At 43.8% G+C, this 19,508-nt stretch overlaps 2 protein-coding genes across 4 annotated transcripts in view; both read right to left on the bottom strand.

Annotated features, from left to right (window-relative positions):
- Nucleotides 1-5,029, bottom strand: part of LOC133372075 (uncharacterized) — a 38,589-nt gene extending 33,560 nt beyond the window's left edge. Inside the window, exon 1 of the mRNA XM_061600308.1 lies at nt 6-5,029. The gene's annotated coding sequence lies outside the window, so the exon portion shown is untranslated. The remainder of the gene's footprint in view (nt 1-5) is intronic.
- A 1,413-nt stretch (nt 5,030-6,442) lies between these two features.
- The window catches only part of C17H8orf33 (chromosome 17 C8orf33 homolog), a 37,086-nt gene continuing 24,020 nt past the window's right edge, over nt 6,443-19,508 (bottom strand). For 2 of the 3 annotated variants that reach the window (XM_061600223.1, XM_061600222.1), the window contains 2 exons: nt 13,390-13,424; nt 6,443-11,274 (listed from right to left, as the gene is read on the bottom strand). The gene's annotated coding sequence lies outside the window, so the exon portion shown is untranslated. Of the gene's footprint in view, nt 11,275-13,385; nt 13,425-19,508 lie in introns of all 3 variants that reach the window. The other variant, XM_061600224.1, reaches the window with a different exon arrangement.

Here is a 19,508-nt window from a genome sequence, read left to right as displayed (position 1 = left end):
CTTACGTTAGTGACGTTCATTGACTTCAGTGGCTTTACTGTGAGCGCTGGAATACAACCCGCCGTCTTTCCAGGCAATTGATAGACCAGCGCCTTCCCTGTGGTGTTTTTGGAGCCTGCTGAAGACGTGTGTGTGTGTGTGTGTGTGTGTGTGTGTGTTTAGGCAAGCCTACCCAAACATGTAAATATGATATGTATTTTAATACGTGTTCTAAAATGTATGTATAAGCTAAACTGCTTGTTTTATTTTGAAAATGTTTAGGCTAACTTGTTTTTCACATCTGATTTTATGGGTAACTTTAATGCATATTTTATATTTTATGTAAACCGCTTTGCATTTGTGATTAAGCAGTATAAAAATTCACTAATAGACAAAAAACCTTGCGGTTTAAGAATGTACCTATAGCCAACAGTTATTTCTATCAAACTTTTAAAAGCAGGGAAATTGGGCAGCTATAAAGAATGCACCAGGGGCGCAGGAGACCTGACCTCCTCTCTGAGGTATTATACTGCCCTACAGATTTGTAAAAAATGCAAACACTTTGGGTTGGTCTTTCACAGGCCAATCTACTTCCTGTGTAGCTTGGAAGAGTTTGCCTCTGAGCATATGGTGAGTGATGGCAACACCTGCCATCTCCAAAGCTGGAGAATCACATTTTTTTATGTTTGTTGGTGTTCTTCTTACTTTGCTTCTTTTCTGTGTTACTAAAATCTGTCAAGAAATATGGAAAACTAAACAATAGCCCACAGACTGGAAGTGTTCAATATACATCCCAGTTCCAAAGAAAGGGGATCCCAGGGAATGCAGTAATTATAAAACTATTGCCTTAATATCGCATGCAAGTACTGTAAAGTAATGCTCAAGATTCTACAAGAAAGGCTCTTACCATATATGGAGTGAGAAATGCCAGATGCCCAAGCTGGATTTAGAAAGGGAAGAGACACCAGAAATCATATTGCAAACATACATTGGATAATGGAACGGGCCAAGGAATTTCAGAAGGAAATCACCCTGTGCTTTATAGATTACAGCAAAGCCTTTGGCTGTGTAGATAATGAAAAACTATGGAATGCTTTAAAAGAAATGGGGGTGCTACAGCATCTGCTTGTCCTGATGCGCAACCTATACTCTGGACAAGAGGCTACTGAGAATATAGAAAAACTGGTTGATTCCCCATCGGGTGTGAGACAGGGATGTATTTTGTCACCCTATTTATTTAATCTATATGCAGAACATATACAGAAAGCCGGATTGGACCAAGATGGAGGTGTGAACATTGGAGGGAGAAATATTAATAATTTAATATATGCAGACGATACCATACTACTAGCAGAAACCAGTAATGACCGCCTTATCACTGAGTTCAATGCTAAATTTCTTAAAGTAATTAAAAATCAGCCAGGCATTTTTTTAAACTTTTAAGCTGCAGAAGATAAAGGTTAGAGTATGGGGCAAGGTCAGTAATAGGATTTTAGGTACTCTGTGAACATGGCTGATTTTTAATTAATTTCAACAAATTATGAGATCTCTGTCAGAAAAAAGTCCAAAATGGGTCTGTTTTTTCTCTCTCAGTTTACACAAATTTAGAGGGTTGTAGAGACATGTATTGGTTAGTCCAAAGACCATTACAAGCAAAGGTCGAATACAAAACATTAGAACATACATACAAACAAAGTCATAACCAGAGTTATGTAAATATAATTAAAACAGGTATCTTAATCAGGACTATACAAAAGAGGAAATGACTAGAGAAGGGCGTAGCGTTTTGGTGCATTAACCAAAACCCTTATAGGCTCCAAGCTGGGGCTTACTATAGTATTCTGGCTCTTTTGTTACTTTAATTAATTAATTTAATTTTGCAGAGCAACCATACATGGTCTGCTGATTATGGCTAGGTTCAAGAATTTAGAAACTTGAACTGTGATTTTTCAGCGCCCTCTAAGAGGACAAACAAAAGAGCCTCCAGGGAACGGCCCGGGAAGGATTTCAGGATGGGGTTTAAAAGATCTTTTCTAGCCCCATCGTAGTACCTATGGTTAAATAGGACATGCGAGACAAACTCTACTTCAATCTTGTCACATGGACAGTATCTGAGATTTCTCGGGATTTTTTCATATCTGCCCTGCAAAAGTTCAGAAGGTAGGGCATTGAATCGGGCCAAGGAAAATGCCCTTCTGTAGTTGGGTACAGACAGCCAACTTAGATACTTCATCCTGTCTTTGCAGGGGAGTCCTGAGCGTCCCAATGAGCGGGGAGAGCCTGAAGCAGCTGCCAGGGGCTCTTGATTGTCTATATCAGCTAGCCGTTGTTTGACAATCGCCTTGGCCCTGCCAAGCTCCATAGAAAGCAACTCAGCGTATGAGAAACCCACCAAGGCAACTTTGTCCTGGACAATCTTGGTCCAGGATGACTTAATAGGATCTCTCATCATCTGATAAGTGAATGAATCTTGAGAGGGTATGAGACAGCACCGTAACCAGAATTGGATGACATTTGTCCAAGCTAGACAGTTTATGGAGTTAAGGCCAGCCTCCAAAGCAAGGGTGGCTCCAGCGACACATCTAGGGGCGCCAAAAATAGATCTAAGAAAGGAGGCATAGATTCCTTCCAGTGATCCTTTGAAAAAGGGGTACCAAATTGGGGCCCCATAGAGTATCCTCAGGACTATTTTAATTTTTAAAACACGGGGTACAGCTGGCACAAATTTCCCGCTCTTAGTGAAAAAGAATCGGGTCAGTGCACCCAGATTTTTCTCAGCCTTGGCCTTAACATATTTAGCTTGGGTTCTCCAAGTGGCCGTTTCTTGAAACCAGATCCCCAAGTACTTATAAGTGTTAACTTGTTCAATTCAGGCAGATCCCATAGACCAGGAGAATCTGGCCTTCCTCCTGGAGAAAACTATTACATTGGATTTAGAATGATTGATTATGAGATGGTTGGCTTCGCAGTATTCCACAAAACCATTTAATAATCTTTTGAGACCCAACTGGGTTTGGGAGATTAAGACCGCATCATCTGCGTACAGCAGGATGGATACTTTGGTAGGCCCAAGCTTGAGTGGATGGGATTGTAACATTCTCATAGCAGGAAGGAGGTCAGCCAAGTATAAATTAAATAAGGTGGGGGCAAGAACACACCCCTGCCTGACACCTTTGGAGGAGTGGATCTCTCTCGAGAGATGGCCTCGATAGCTGCAACGTACTTGTATAGAGGTATTATAATACAGTGCATGAATCAGAAACAAAAGTCTCTTCTCTATGAGCAGCGAATCTAGCTTGCTCCAAAGACGATCACGAAGGATGGAATCGAAGGCTGGTTTCAAGTCTATAAAGGCTGTGAAAAGTTTGCCGCCTCGTGGTTTGGAGTATTTTTGCACTAAATGGGCCAGTACCAGGCAGTGATCAAGGGTGGAGCATCCCGATTTGAAGCCTATCTGTTCTTCCCCCAGGATGTTATTGTCATTTATCACAGATTTAGCTTCGAACTTAAATAGCTGGCATACACTTTTCCAACAATAGACAGTAAACTTCTTGGGCGGTAGTTGCTCGGGTAATTCTTAGAGCCATTCTTGTAAGTAGGAACAATATAAGCTTTCAGCCAGATTGTAGGTATGATTCCCGAGTTGTTGATTAAGGTGGAGAGGGAAGCCAGCAAGGGGGCCCACCAGCTGATATTACATAGCAACAGCTCCGAAGGGACTCCGTCTGGTCTGGGACCCTTACCTGTTTTTAGCTGAAATATTAGTTCCTCAATGGTGTTAATATCAACGGAGGGCCAGGCAGGAGTGTCCGGAAAGACTAAAGGTGAAAGACTAGGGTTTGATATTTTGGATCGTTAAAAACAACACGAAAGTGGTCCTCCCAGATGTTAGCTGGAATGTGACAATCTGGGCTACCATTATAATTAACCAGGGCTCCAGAGACAAGTTTCCAGAAGGACTTGGTGCTGTGGGTCATAGATGCTGCTGTTAGCATTTGCCATGATTCCCTAATTGCCTCGTTTTTCTTCTTACAGATGAGCTTCTTATACTCTTTCCTTAGCACATAATATGAGTGCGGAAGTTGTCGTTCATTGTTTAATCGATAGCAACGGTAGGCAGATCAAATTCTTTTCCTGAGATCAAGGCATTCTTTATCGAACCACTTGTTAGTTTTTTCAACCAGAACTTTTGAAGGGTTGGTAGATGTTTGGAGTGTGATGTTCATATCCTTTATCATGTCCTCGTAAATCTTTATCCCCTTACTTGGTGAGTTAACTGTGGTTATTTACTGTAGGGCTTCCATTGTACAGGGGGAAAGAATAAAACTGTTAAAATCCCGTTCTGTTTTATTAGACCACTTTATCTTATTAATGCTGGCTACTAAAGGCAATCTGGAAAGTGCATGCTGTGGTATATTCAGCTGTAGTACACCAGGGATAAAAAAAGATCATTCAAGCAGCAGGTGGTCACTATCAGGGCGATTCGCTACTCTGAGAGTGTGGCCCAAGGTTTTCAGTGTCTTATGAGTAATAATGTAATCGACCACACTCGAGCCCCGAGGGGAGACGTAGGTAAACTCCCCCCATTCATCACCTGGGCTGGAGCCATTTAAAATACACAAATCATTTTTAAAAACAAACTGGAGCAAACCTACTCCAGAGTTTTAAAAAGTATCTTTAGAGTGGCGTAGCTTGCACTTTAAATCACCCCTATTAGCAGGGAAAAACGAGTCAGACGTAGGAGCATCCACCAAATAAGTTCCCCTCCTTGTGTTAAAGTCACCTGCAATTATTGGTAGCGAGTGGGTGAATTTGGCCTTCCAGTGTGCGTAGTGGCATTCAATTTTAAGCCAATTTGACACAGCATCCTCCCTACGAGTCATTGGAGGGAAATAAATATTAACTAAAAGTAAAGTTAGCTGTGTGGACCTCACGTCTAGAATCAAAGTCAGCAGAGTAGGATCACTGACAAGGAGCTCAGTGATCTTGGCATCCAAAGATGAGGAGACCAGGATACACAGACCCTGTCTAGCTCTGCCCTTGGTCTTATTAGGGATTGCAGGCGTACAGAATGACACAAATCCATTTACATAGATATGGTCACTACACCATGTCTCTTGGAGCAGAATGATATCAAACTTGTTCAAGTAGGCCAGGAAATTGCCCAATAAAATTACTTCCGGACTAACCCCTCGAATTCCCACGCATTATGAGCCTTCTGCCAACTGCTGTGTCCTTGAGAATTTAGGTAGCAGTATGGACATAACCGAAGAGGTGGACTGACTACGATCAAAGAACAGTACTGTACTACTCCTCTGAAACTTCTCTCTTGGAACATTGCTGGCTGGAAATCTAAAAGTAGTACTAGCAATTTCCTGGCCTACTTGAACAAGTTTGATATCATTCTGCTCTAAGAGACATGGTGCAGTGACCATATATATGTAAATGGATTTGTGTCATTCTGTACACCTGCAATCCCAAGGGCAGAGCTAGACAGGGTCTGTGTATCCTGGTCTCCTCATCTTTGTATGGTTATTAAGCAAGCGTTTCTGAGTTCAGGACTGTAAGTTTTGTAAGGGAAGCTCATGGGAAGCATCAGAATAGCACCACTCTCATGGCTGTATAATCCTGTTAAATAAAAATAAATTCATTCATTACATTTTTATCCTGCTCTTTCTCAGGGCAATGTGCATGGCTCTCCTCCCACTCACCTTTATCCTCTTAACTGTGAGGAGGGTTAGGCTGAGAATCACGCAGGAAACTTACATGTTGGATTTATAGCCCCATCTTTCCTCAAAGGAACACAAGAAAGTGTACATGTATCTCTCCCCCAGAGCTTGGAAAAGTTACTTTTTTGAACTACAACTCCCATCAGCCCCAGCCAGCTTGGCACTGGATTGGGCTGATGGGAGTTGTAGTTCAAAAAAAAGTAACTTTTCCAAGCTCTGCTCTCCCCCAACTTTTATCCTAACAACCCTGTGAGCAAGAGTGTAGTCTGGGATCTCAGGGGGTCTTAGATCCCTTAGTTGTTTTTCAAGCAGGGCCCCTATGTCTTCAGCATCCTATGAGCCAATCAGCATGAAAGAGGAGTGTGTTAGCTACTGATAAAAGTCTTTAACATGCTTCCTTGTCCTTTCCTGCTATTAGAGCCAATCAGAATGAAAGGAGGTAAGTCTGTCACTGAGAAGACTCTTCTCGGTAGCTAACATTCTCTTTCATGCTTATTGACTCCTAGGAACGTCTGTTGTTATGGAAGAAGGTATTAACAAGCATCTCATTCTCAACCCAGCAGCAAGAAAAGGGAGGAGGGGGCATGGCTGTGACTATAATTAAGAGACGCTGCACATCTGAATTTGCCACGCTACTACTGCCTGTGAGGTAGGTTTAGCTGAGAGATAATGACTGATCCAGCGTCACCCAGTGGATGTCATAGCAGAGTGAAAATAAGAATCCTGGCCACAAGTTTCTGTGCTGTGTATCTATGTAAACTTTTATTGAACATTCACAAAACGGAACTTTTTCTTGACAAAAGCTGTGAGCTTTTAACGGATAAGGTAGAGACTGAAATTGTACAGATAACAGCCTTATCAAAACAGAAGCCCTGCTGGACCAGGCCAGTTAGTCCAGCATCCCATTCTCACAGCAGCCAACCAGGTGGCTGCTGTGGGAAACCTGTAAGAAGGACTTGAGAGCAAGAACACTCTCCCCTCCTGCAGTTTCCACCAACTGGTATTCAGAGACGTACTACCTCTGACAGTGGAGGCAGAACATAGTCATCGTGGCTAGTAGCCTTATCCTCCCAAGTATTTGTCTAAACCTCTTTTAAAGCCATCTAGCTTGGTGGCGGTCACTGCCTCGGGTGGGAGCAAATTGCATAGTTTAACTATGCACTGTGTGAAGAAGTTCTTTCTTTTGTCTGTTTTCATACACACCATCATTTAAAGCACATTATCCTCCCCCCCCGAAGAATCCTGAGAACTGTAGTTTACCCTTCACAGAGCTACAATTTCCAGCACTAAAAAACTACAGTTCTCAAGATTCTTTGGGGGAAATAAAGTGCTTTAAACACATGGTATGCATGTAGTCTCAGCATTTCATGCCCACTGAATAAATTCCGTCCTCATTTGGCTGTCTGGGTTTTTCTTCCTCATTCTCTGTGTCCCCCCGCCCTCCAAGTTTTTTTTATACTCCTTCAGGCTTCAAGAGTTCCCCAGTGTATTCCAGTACCTTCCTCTGTGCAGAGGTGATGCTATTCTGGCTCCGTAAGGACTGGCACTGGGAGAGAGAATGCGATTAATATTTATTTATGGCATTTCTATACCGCTTTTCAGGCAGACCTCACAAAGCAGTTTAAATTACAACATATATAAACACGGCATAAAACCATATAAGATTTTAAAAATTAGAAATCCATTAACTAGCTATTGCAGAGAGAGATGACAATGATGATAAACTGCAACATGGAAGAGAGTTGTCTTTACTGATAGACATAAATTAAAAGCATGTGGCCGTGCCTGATAACATAGCAGAAGCTAGGAGGAAACTCAGCAGGATTTCCCAGTGTTGTTGGCAGGAGGGTGGAGAACACTGTTTTTTTAAAAAACATCAACTTCCTCCCGATTGAGAGAAGCAGAATAGCAAATGTATGCAAATACAGGTCATGAAATTCTCAGCATCTGTATGCCTCTGAATACCAGTTACTGGGACTACAATTGCTGTTGCACTCAGGTCCTGCTTGCAGGCATCCCATGGGCATCTGGTTGGCTACTGTACGATTAGGATGCTGGACTAGGTGGGCCACTGGCCTGATCCAGCAAGGCTTTCCTTATGCTCTTATGGGCTTCCCATAGGCATCTAGTTGGCCACTGTGAGAAGAGAATCCTTGGACAAGGTGGCTCGTAGACCTGATCCAACTGGGTTCTTTTTACATTCTTTAATGCTTTTTTTTTTAAATGGAATTTGGATCTCCCTGATTTGGTGTTTGGTGTGTGCATGTGTGCATTCTGTGCTTATGCATAGCCCTGTCCAACAGAGGAACTGTGGGGAGGTTAGAGACCTTGGGGCTACTAGGCCAAAGGTCGAGATGAAACGTTGGCACAAGGGAGCCCCCCTGTCCTTCACCTGCACTGATAAAACTCCCAACAAATGAGTAAATTAACTGGAGATACAGAAAACAATCCAGTATCTTCCTGCTTGAACTGAATTACTATTGTCTGGGTTTTTAAATCAGCCCCCTCCAGCTTCTTTCCAAGCGAGCATCTGTACTGAGATCCCATGAGATCTGGTAAATAGTGATTTTGGGCAGAAAGGGTCCTGCGTGGCCTGGATACTCACCCTACTCACTCTCCTTCAAAAAATGTCAATCAGTGAAGAATGATGTGTCCTGTTATTAGATGGATGTTTATTAATATATGAGTTTCTCTCACCCTTGCCTTGGAAATGCCAGGGATTGAACATGCCACATTTTACATGCAAACCATGTGCCCTATCATGAAGCCACAACCCCACTCCCCAATGAAAATTCAGAATTAGGACTCTAGGAAGCTGCTTTTTACAGTCCATAGGACCACCTAGCTCAGGATTGTCTACAGTAGCGATGGGAAACTTGTGGAGCCCAACAACATCTGGAGGGCCATAGGTTCCTCATCCCTGGGCTACACGCTGGTCATGTAGGTGGGGGAACCTTCAGCCCTCCAGGTGTTATTGGACTCCAGCTCCCATCAGCCACAGCTGGTGTGGCCAATGGTCAGGGATGATGGGAGCTAAAGTCCAACAAGTGCAGGAGGGCCTGGTGTAGTGGCTTACCAGGATTTCAGACGGGAGTCTTTCCGAGCTCTGTCTAGAGCTGCCTGGGATTGAACATGGGCCCATCCATCTGCATGCAAAGAAAATGCTCTACCACTGAGCTATGGCCCTTCTGCAATTTGACAAGTGCAGTTATGATTTGGGGGCTGGTTTGTCCTCTGCCTCCCACCATCCCTGCACATGCCATCTATTGCTGGCTAGCAGGGTTTAGTGGCAGACCTTCAGTACCAGTAGTGTAGTGGCAAATTCAGAAGTGCAGGATCCCTTCGTGATACACCCCTTCTAAGATTATATAAACTAATATTATAGAATAACTTGGCCAGGTTTGAATACTGCTTTCTGCTTCCCTATCCTTCTTAATGCCTTCTCCCACAACAACAGACATCCCTAGGAGTCAATCGGCATGAAAGGGGAGTGTGTTAGCTACTGAGAAAAGTCTTCTCAGTGGCTGACTCACCTCCTTTCACTCTGATTGGCTCCAATCAGCAGGAAAGAACAAAGAAGCATGCTAGAAGACTCTTCTCAGTGGCTAACACATTCTTCTTTCATGCCAATTGGCTCATAGGATGCTGGAGACATAGGGACCCTGCTGAGACCCTGCTCCCCAAAAAGTAAAGGGTCTAAGATCCCCCCAAGACCCTGGATGACTACACCCCTATGTACTCTTGTGACTTTGTGTGTAACGAGGCACTAAAATCTACTTGCAAGGGAGGAGAGACTTCCTGTTAGCTGTATGAAGAAATATTAGCAGGAAAGGCTACTTGAGGACGTTTTGCAAGATCGGGAACTTAGCTCATGAGCAATCCGGACCAGAGTTATTTTAGCATAGATACCAAATCCAGGATAAAAAAAGAAAACTCTGACAGCTAAATGGAATGAGGAAGATACATTGATGAGATAGTATGGTCTGGACCAGCATGTGCAAATTTCCTTGAGCTCAGACCTCATCTCACTTATACTGGGATAGCTCAAGTAAATTGCATGAAGGTCTCTTGCCAGGGCTGACACCAAAAAGCGGCCAGGTCGGGCCCTGGCTAAGGGCCCCTGAAGGGCCCCTCTTTAGGGTAGGAGAGTAGTGCTCCCCTTCCATGATCCACGGCAGGGACACAGGGCCAGAGCTTCCAGGCTGCTCCCCCATTCACTTGCTCCACCTACCTCTCTCCTGCATTCTGCTGCTGTGTTCTGCGCACATAGGGCTACCATCAACCAACATGGTGGCACAGACTTCTTTAAGGGGCTAATGCCCCTACCGCCATATTGGTTGATGGCAGGCATGTGCGCGCATGTAGAGTAGTGCGCATGCATGCCATCAACCAAGATGGCGGCAGGGGCATGAGCCCCTTAAAGAAGCCTCCGCTACCATCTTGGTTGATGGCAGCTCTGCACACACAGCAGCAGAACACAGGAGAGAGGTAGGTGGAACAGGCAGGAGCCACACGGCTGGGGCAGGCTGGTGCCAGCCCTGTCCCTTGCTACATAACCAGGCCCAAAGTGACTTTTACAAAAAGAGTGAGTCAAACACTACTTTTTGCTTGACATAGACCTTTTAATTGATTCAGGAAGTAACAGATGCTGAATGGATTTCAAGGAGTTATGCAATGGAAAGCAGAGAATTTGACTGACTTCCTATAAAACAAAACTGCTGAATGGCTGGGTTTATCACTCAAGGAAAATAAAATTAAAAAAGTGACCCAGCTGGACACACATAGCAGATTTACGATTTGGTAGCATCTTCTAAGACAAGAGTGTGGAATTTTCTCAGCCTGAGGGTCGCTTGTCCTTCTGGATAACCTTCTCATGGGGTGGGACTGGGGCACATGCCAATAGTGGGCAGGGCCAGAAGCAAAAGTGGGTGGAGCAATACATGCAAATTTTTCTTTTATGCAGTGGGCTAATTTCTACACACACATCCTTCTCTATCCTTCATCGAGGCATTATCAGAGTTCCAAAGGCACATTTCCAGCAATCCATAAACACTCAAGGAGAATGCAAAGCAGGGCAGTGAGGGGTGTGGCCTGAGAAGAGAGGGTGTGGCTATGGAGGGGGCATGGTGTAGGAAAATCCCAAGGGCCAGACATGGGAGGCTTGGAGGGCGTCATATGGCCCCCACACCTGAGGCTCCCCACCCTCGTTCTAAGGATTGGTTTTCTCCCCTACACGTGCGCACACACACACACTTTCCAGTAATGGACATAGCAGGAGAGTTTCTAGTCTAGGGGAACGCATTGTTGTGAGCACAGGTGGGATAGAGTTAAGAAGGGAAGTTTATTCAGGAAGGTCAGGGATTAGCAAGAGCAGCTAACAGCCTCACAGAGAAGAATATTTGCATTTAATAAGACTCCCAAGAAAAGCCTAACTCATGTCAACACTACAGCCTTGGTTAGAGAGCGAAAATAAGGGACAGGCATCCTGCTGTTCTTCTTTCTCTGAAAGCCTCTTCCTTTCAGAAAAGGTGCAACGTGCACCTCAAGCGTCTCCTGGGAACAGCACCTGTGGAAGAAGCCAGCAGAATATTCAGTCAGGAGTAGGGATGGGCAAATCTGTCAATGTTGGTTTCTCATAGCTTCTCAGTTTTCCAATCTTAAATTCAGCATGCCGTATTTCCACATCAGTTTGGAATTTCTTAACAGAAAAATACTCATGAAGATTCCTCCGCAGTTTATCATGTATTTCTGCTAATTTTTGCACATAGTGTTGCCTAATACACACATTTTGCAACATATTTTTCCTAATATTTATATTTTCTCTAATACAATGCCTTTTTGTATGATATTTTCACCCACACAGGCATTTTTATCCATACTTTACCTTAATATATGCATTTTGTACACATTACTTGGCAAGAGAACTGCACTGCAAAATCTGGAGAAGTGCAGATTTCAAGAGAAGGCTGCCTTGCAGTTTGCATGTTGTTTCTGAAAGTGTGAGTTAGGTAGATTTGCCTTTAAATGCAAACCGATTCAAATTTCTCTCCCATTCCCTAGCAGTGGGGGGAAATGAAGGACACACATTTTCTCAGAAAATACTACAGACCCAAAAAGCAAGACCCTGATTGGCCACTTGCTAGCGGCAGCCAGATGAATGGGTGCAAGGTGGTGGAGAGACATGGAAAAGGCCACACATGAAGTATCAGAAGACGACCTAGAGTATTTCATTGGTTGAGAAACTAACGTATAATTTGAGGAATCCCAAAGGACAAATAGACTGATAGATTTGTATGGGACTGGTATGACTATATTATCTAGGTTAATAGAACGATACATTCCAATATGCTCTCATCTGGAATTCTTCACTGTTGACATCCTCTGGACTAAGGTCGCCATCTGCACTACACGTTTAAAGCAGTATTGTGCCAATTGAAACAGCCATGGCGTCCCTTGAAGGATCCTGGGAACTGTAGTTTCTGAAGGGTGCTGACAGATGTTAAGAGACCCCTATTCCCTTCACAGAGCTTCAGCTTCCAGAGTGATTTAACAATCAGCCCCTCTTCTCAGCGATCTCTGGGAGTTGTAGCTCTCATGCCTTCCCCCTTCTTTCTCCTGTGCCCCCTGAGGAAGGAATTGGGAAACTTTTGTCATGTTGCCTGGATGGACAAACAGCAGTTAAAAGTTAACTCTAGTTAGCTTAGAACAAAGCAAAAGTAAACAGTGCTTTCTAAAGTTAGATAAAGTAGCCACAGTTCCAGGTGTGGACAACATGGCAATCTGTGTTTAACTAACTAAACGTGGAAGGAAAAACTTCTATGCTTCTCCTGCTAGAGAAGGATAGAAATCAGGAAAGGGAGCATTTAGGACCAGGGCTTGAGTTGGGCTTGCTCCAGCTTGTGTATGTGTGGCTTAGTGGTTAGAATGTTGGACTATGACCTGGGAGACCAGGGTTCGAATCCCCACACAGCCATGAAGCTCACTGGGTGACTTTGGGCCAGTCACTGCCTCTCAGCCTCAGAGAAAGGCAATGATAAACCCCCTCTGAATACCGCTTACCATGAAAACCCTATTCATAGGGTTGCCATAAGTCAGAATCGACTTGAAGGCAGTGCGTTTCCATTTTGTCATCTTGGACTAAACCAAGAGTGGGGAACCTACTCCGGGCCACGAGCCAAACCTGGCCAGCCATGTCTCTCCATATGGCCCATGAGGACGTTTTGGGGAAGGGAAGCTGGGAACAGTGAAGTGAAAGGGAACAACAGAGATGCTTCCAAGAGGGTCCTTGCAACTTTTGCAAACATATAAATGGCACACAACAGCGGATGCCTCCAGACTGTCACTATTTTGCAGGAGGGATTCAAACTGCATACTGAAAATCTAGGTTTGAGCAACTAAAACAGTCTGTTGCCCTAATGCAACAAATCCACTTTTTTTAAATAAAGGACTTTTTGCAGTTAGGAAAGCAACAGAAACAAATGATTAACACAAGTGTGGGGGAACCTTTGGACCTCCAGATGTTGCTGAATTACAACTCCCATCAGCCCCAGCAAGCCTGGCCGATGGTCAGAGATGATGGAAGTTGTAGTTCAGCAACAACTGGAGGACAAAAAGTTCCCCACACCTGGATTAATGGGAAGATGTATAACTTGGCACCAAATGAAAGCTAGGACATACTCACTAAATGCTGTCTCGAAAATATCAGTCATTTCAAATCTGCAAGGGGAAAACAACAGGTTATTTGCAAGCAGTTGTCCCTAGGGTAGTGAGCGCTCTCTCTCTCTCTCTCTCTCTCTCTCTCTCTCTCTCTGTGTGTGTGTGTGTGTGCGCGCGTGTCTGTGTGTGTGTGTGTGCAGGCACTGAACATAGAAATGCAAGAAGCACCATTTTTAAAAAAAGGCTGCTAGAGCCAGCTCAAGAAGCTATTGCTGCGTTGCCTTTAAGAGCTGTTCAACAGAAAGTTCTGTAGATGTTATTCCGTACAGAAGGTCACATACCTTGTTGTGAGCAAGGCCATCTGATTACTGCAAATGGACCTACCACTGTGAAAGGGAACTGATAAGTGGTCAGGGAGTTAAACAAAGTAACAATTACATTCCTTGATAGCTGGGAATTTCTCCAGCCTTTCGAATGCAATACCCATCCAAGTTTAGGAAGGTGACAGTTGCCAGCTCAAAGAAATGGCAGAGGAACTCTATGGAGCAGTTTTACCATTTCAAGTATTATTATTATTATCATTATGTAATAATGATCACCAGTGTTGAAACAATGATCCTCCAACATCAACTTTGCTGGACCGGCCATGTTGTTCGAATGCCTGATCACCGTCTTCCAAAGCAGCTACTTGACTCCCAACTTAAGGACGGAAAACGGAATATCGGTGGACAACAAAAGAGGCTTAAAGATGTTCTCAAAGCTAATCTAAAAAAAATGTAACATGAGCATCGAGAACCGGGAAGCCTTGGCCCATGAACGTCCCAATTGGAGGTCGGCCATTATCAAAGCTTCTATGGACTTTGAAGAAGCACGAGTACAGGGCGAAAGGGACAAACGAGCTAAGCGGAAGGCACGTCAAGCAAATCCTCATCGTGACCATCTTCCATCTGGAAACCTATGTCCTCACTGTGGGAGGCTGTGTGGATCCAGAATTGGCCTCCACAGTCACTTACGGACCCACTGTTAAAGACCTTACCCTGGAAGACAATCTTACTCGGCCAAGAGTGATTGCCAATGAATGAATGAATGATCATTGTTATTATGATTAGTCACTTGCTACCCAAAGGTCTCCAAGTGACTTGCAAAATAATTAAAAGCCAAAATAATATATCATACACAAAACAAAGATAAAAGAAAACAATAACCATCCCCATACAGAATCTGGAAGGAAGGGACAGATAAGAGTCAAAGATCGGAGTTTTTAGCTGGGCTTAGTTAAAACTGGGATGAATTGGCCCTAAAGCAGGGATGGGGAACGTATGGCTCTCCAGATGCTGTTGGTCTACCACTCCCATCAGCCCCAGCCAGGATGGCCAATACACAGGTGAGATGGGAGTTGTAGTCCATCAATATCTACAGGGCACCCCTGCCCTATGGGCGTGTTCACACCAGCTCTCTTTTTGCTTTTCCATTCAGCTTCATTTCACTCGGATTCCATGTTCTCACAGAACTAATCTTTGTTTTCTTGCATTTGCACTCACCTTCCAAGAATAGTGACCTTTCCTTTAAAAAAAAAAAGTTGTATCCAGTGCTGGTCCTACTCAGAGCAGACCCATCTATGTTATTAATGGACATGACCAACTAAGGTTCATTCATTTCAAGGGATCTACTCTGGGTAGAACTTCGCTGGAGACAACCCAACGTTGACAAATGCTACAGCTGCACAAATTGCACCCACCGACCCACCTACACATATAACTCCGGAATTGCTGCAACATGCTGAGAAAACCAAAGAGGAGGGGATGGGCCTTGAGGGAGGATTGGGAAAGATTCAGCTCAAGCTAAAAGGACACGGGCAGGGAGAAAGCTGCCTTCCATCAGGTCAGATGGTTTGTCTGGTGAGCCCAGCGTCATTTACTCTGACTGGTAGTGCTCTCCAAGGTATTAGACAGAGACTCTGTCCCATCATGTGCTACAGAGGAGGCTGGTCCATCTGGGCAAATGGGGCACTGCCCCACCAACCTCAATCTGCCCTCAGCCATCTCCCCCCCACCTGCCTGCCTTCTTGCTTACAAGCAGCAGAGAGAGTGGCAATACTTGTCGGCTTCCTCCCTAGGACACATTCGTACCATACATTTATTCCACTACTATTCCAATTTAAGAAGTCCTGTCTTCCCCCAAAGCACCCTGGGAACTGTAGTTTGCAAAGGGTGCTGAGAGTTGTTAGGAGACTCCTTTCCCCCTCCCAGAGCTACATATCTCAGAGTGGCTTAACAGTCAATCCCTCTTCTCAGGGAACTCTGAGAATTTTAGCTCTGTGAAGGGAGTTGGGGGGTCTCCTAACATCACTCAGCACCCTTCACAAACTACCCTTCCCAGCAAGTCCCCAGAATACTAAGGAGCCACATGAACTGCACAGCGCCGGAGAGGGCACTTGGCACTATCGTGTCTACAGACCTTTGTAACTTGTCAAAGGGCCACTACAGAAGCACCAGCTCTATCCACTAGAAAATCCCCCAGACCATAGAATCATAGAATAGTAGAGTTGGAAGGGGCCCATTAAGGCCATAAAGTCTAACTCCCTGCTCAATACAGGAATCCATGTCAAAGCATTCCCGACAGATGGCTGTCCAGCTGCCTCTTGAATGCCTCCAGTGTACCATTCAGGGACCCATCAGATTCCCTACATTTTGTGGGGGGGCATTTGCCAGCCATTCGGAAACCATTTGTGTATCAATTGAGACACTGCACCACACCGTAGTTAAATTTCTTTAACCATGGCTTGGAGGGGGGGTGATGTCTATACTGAGCCATTGCCTCATCGTCATAGGAGGAGATGTCAAAAGCACGGGCAACATGAAAATGGCAGGAAAAATATAGACAGGTGGTAAGTAACTTCTTCTAGAAGCCTCCCAGGTGCCAAATGCATAGCAATGGCATTAGCTTGACCTATTTTGATTCAAGGCTCCCCAAAGACATTTGTGAACTGCCATGCCAAATATCATATCCGATCACAGCAGCATAGCCCAACATACCCGAAGAAGGTTAACTGTAATTCAATGCTGCACAAACTGAATTGCACCTTTCACAGACCCTATAAGTCTTCACATATCCCCTAAGTCCCCCCACTCCGTATGCACGTACAAGCTTACACACGTACACACACCCCACCCTATGGTGTAGTAAGAGTTCTCAGGAAAATGAAGAATTTCTCTGCAGCCCAGAGAAAACATAAGTTACAGCCCCAACAAGAATATGGGCATGGCAGCTTATATAGATGACACGCTGATAAAAGCAAATTTACAACAGATTATCACATTTGGGGCCCTATGGCTAGCTTTCCAGATGCATATTTTGCTGGCCAGGACTGGAGACAGTCTTAGGTACCTCTACTCAGAACTAAGTCTCAGAGAGATCAATGGGACCTACTCCTGTACTACTGTAATCCTGTGCATAGAAGAGTTAAGCTTAAATGCAAAGTTAATACCATACAAAACCATTGTGTTGTTGCTGTTAATAGTTTAATTTATTACCTGCCCTTCACCCTGAGGTCCCAGGGTGGGTTACAGCCATTTAAAATACAGCCTTAGGAACAATTTAAAACAACAAGCAATCCCAAAATGTCATTCGCGTTATAACAAATGACTGCTTTTATGATTGTTCACTCTGCTTATTTTGTCTATGCTAAAACTAAAATCCTGTACCCACTTACCTAGAGGGAAGGAGCCCCCATCCCGAGTTTGTTTATGAATTGCTTCCCATAAAACATTGCAAAGTGATTTAATTATAAAAACACATATAAAAGCAATTTCATATCCAGTATAGATGCAGGCTAGGATTAAAAAAAAAAGTCAAAGAGTCTTGTTATAGAAAAAGATCTTCAACATTGTAAACCGCCCAGAGAGCTTTGACTATGGGGCGGTATACAAGTTTAATAAATAAACACGCAGTGAAAGGTTTTAATAGAGACAGCGACATTTGAGAAGACATTTATTGGACTGCACTGTTAAGCTTTAGTTCAGTTCCTGCAGCTGTTGCTGGACCCCAGTTACTAACAGTCCCAGCCAGCATGGCTAATGATCAGGGATGATGGGATCTGGAATCCAGCAACATCTGGAGAGCCAGAGGTTCTTCTTCCTTGCATGAACTGAATTGTTACAGACTGTACTTTTCGCCTTTCACTGCCATTTCCCTCCAAAGTTTACTATTCTGTCCCTCTCAGTACCTGTGTGTACATCTGAGAATAACACTTCATGTGTCAGATGAAGTGGACCCTAGTCCGTGAAAGCGTATGTTATTATAAATGCATTTAGCATTTAAGGCCCTGCCAAACAGTTGCCCGCTTGAGCAAAATGTCTTTGTCTTACAATAGGTTTTCAGCAGTAGCATAAAAGAGAATGCAGCAGCTGCAATGAGTAAACCATGCACACAATCAAGGTGCATGCATTATCGACATGTGTGCAGTCATTATTAACATGTGCGCACATGGGGTAAAATGCAACCAGCCAACTGCCCCATGAAGTTTGGCTTCACTAGGAAGGAAACTGAACCCTGAAGGATCACAATGTTCAAGACTCGCACTAACAACATTTTACAACAAGGCATCCCCAAGAGCAGGGCGGGGGGAATAAAAAATACAAGACAAGGATGGTGACTGTTCCTGGTAAATATATACAATTGGGGTGGATGTGAACAGCTTACCTTGTATGGCTGAATTCCATCATCATGATGGGGAGAGTGTTGCCATGTCCTCCCCTCCCAAGCAAGTAGAGAAGAACAAATAGGATCTGAAACAAAATGTTGCTGGGCAGAGCGTCCTCGTTCAGGAACTAATGTTAAATCACACCTTGGTAGGTTTCTGGCCTCTGCTGTATGGTGCCCATCTTTTATTGTGAGGTGGGGTAGGAGTTGCCTTTTTTATAGTATTAGTGGATAAACACTTTCAGAAAGTTTATTGTATTTTGCTGTCTTCTTGCCTTCTGGGTTTAAATTACATTAGATATTTTGCATTGTATTTCACTAAGTCCTACTCAGAGCAGACCCACTGAAATTAATGGACCCAAGTTAATCATGTCCATTAATTTCGATGGGTCTGTTCCCAGTGGATCTAGCGCTGGATGCAACCCTCTGTATTTTGCAGCATTGTAAGTCATCTTCAGACTTCTTTTTGTATAAAGAGATAATATTAAAAAATAAATGCCAGCTGGTCAGTTTTGCCCTTTTGCAGGACACACCATTCCATTCTTCTCTTCCACAAGTTTTCAGGATCCTCTCCCCCCCCCCATTAATCAGAAATCCTTATCGTTGGCCAGTGAACATGCTCAGTCCTCACTGGGCTGGTTTTGGTTTAGGACCCTCCACCAAATATATATATATTTAATGTCCTTCTGTAAATCTTGAGGTGCCTCTTGCAGGTTGGCAGTACCATTCTGGTAATATAAGTGGTGGCACTCACAGCTGAACACTAGAAATAGAGGGTGAAAGATTTATTTTCCATTCCTGTAATTCCCTCTTGGACAAAGGATTCCATCTCTACAAACATTCCCTGCTTCCTCCCCCTACAAGAATGTATCAAATGAAGTGATCATTAGGGGGGGGAATGTAAGACTTTACAGGAGACAAAATAGAAATAAGCTGGCAACACAGACCCACAAATAAGAACCTGAAAAACTTCCATACGACTCCACCCGTCTTGAACAGAAAGAGCACAAATATCTGATGGGTCATACTGGACAAGGAATAGGGCATTTGCTAAAATATATGCTTTCAGCATTCAAGGTTCCTGGCTGCGTTATTTAGGTGCTTTTCACTGATTAAAAACAAAAACTCTAAAATGAACATATGTAGAAGCTCTGAATTAAACATACATTTATAATATAAATGTAAATATAATATAAATATTATGAGGAGAGACTGAAAGAACTGGGCATGTTTAGCCTTGAGAAGAGAAGTCTAAGGGGAGATACGATAGCACTGCTCAAGTACTTGAAAGGTTGCCACATGGAGGAGGGCCAGGATCTCTTCTCAATCATCCCAGAGTACAGGATATGGAATAATGGGCTCAAGTTGCAAGAAGCCAGATTTCAGCTGAACATCAGGAAAAACTTCCCAACTGTTAGAGCAGTACAACAGTGGAACCAATGA

The sequence above is a fragment of the Rhineura floridana genome, chromosome 17 (genome assembly GCF_030035675.1).
Source record: "Rhineura floridana isolate rRhiFlo1 chromosome 17, rRhiFlo1.hap2, whole genome shotgun sequence".
Lineage (NCBI taxonomy): Eukaryota > Metazoa > Chordata > Lepidosauria > Squamata > Rhineuridae > Rhineura > Rhineura floridana.
This window is presented reverse-complemented; position numbering and strand designations above follow the sequence as displayed.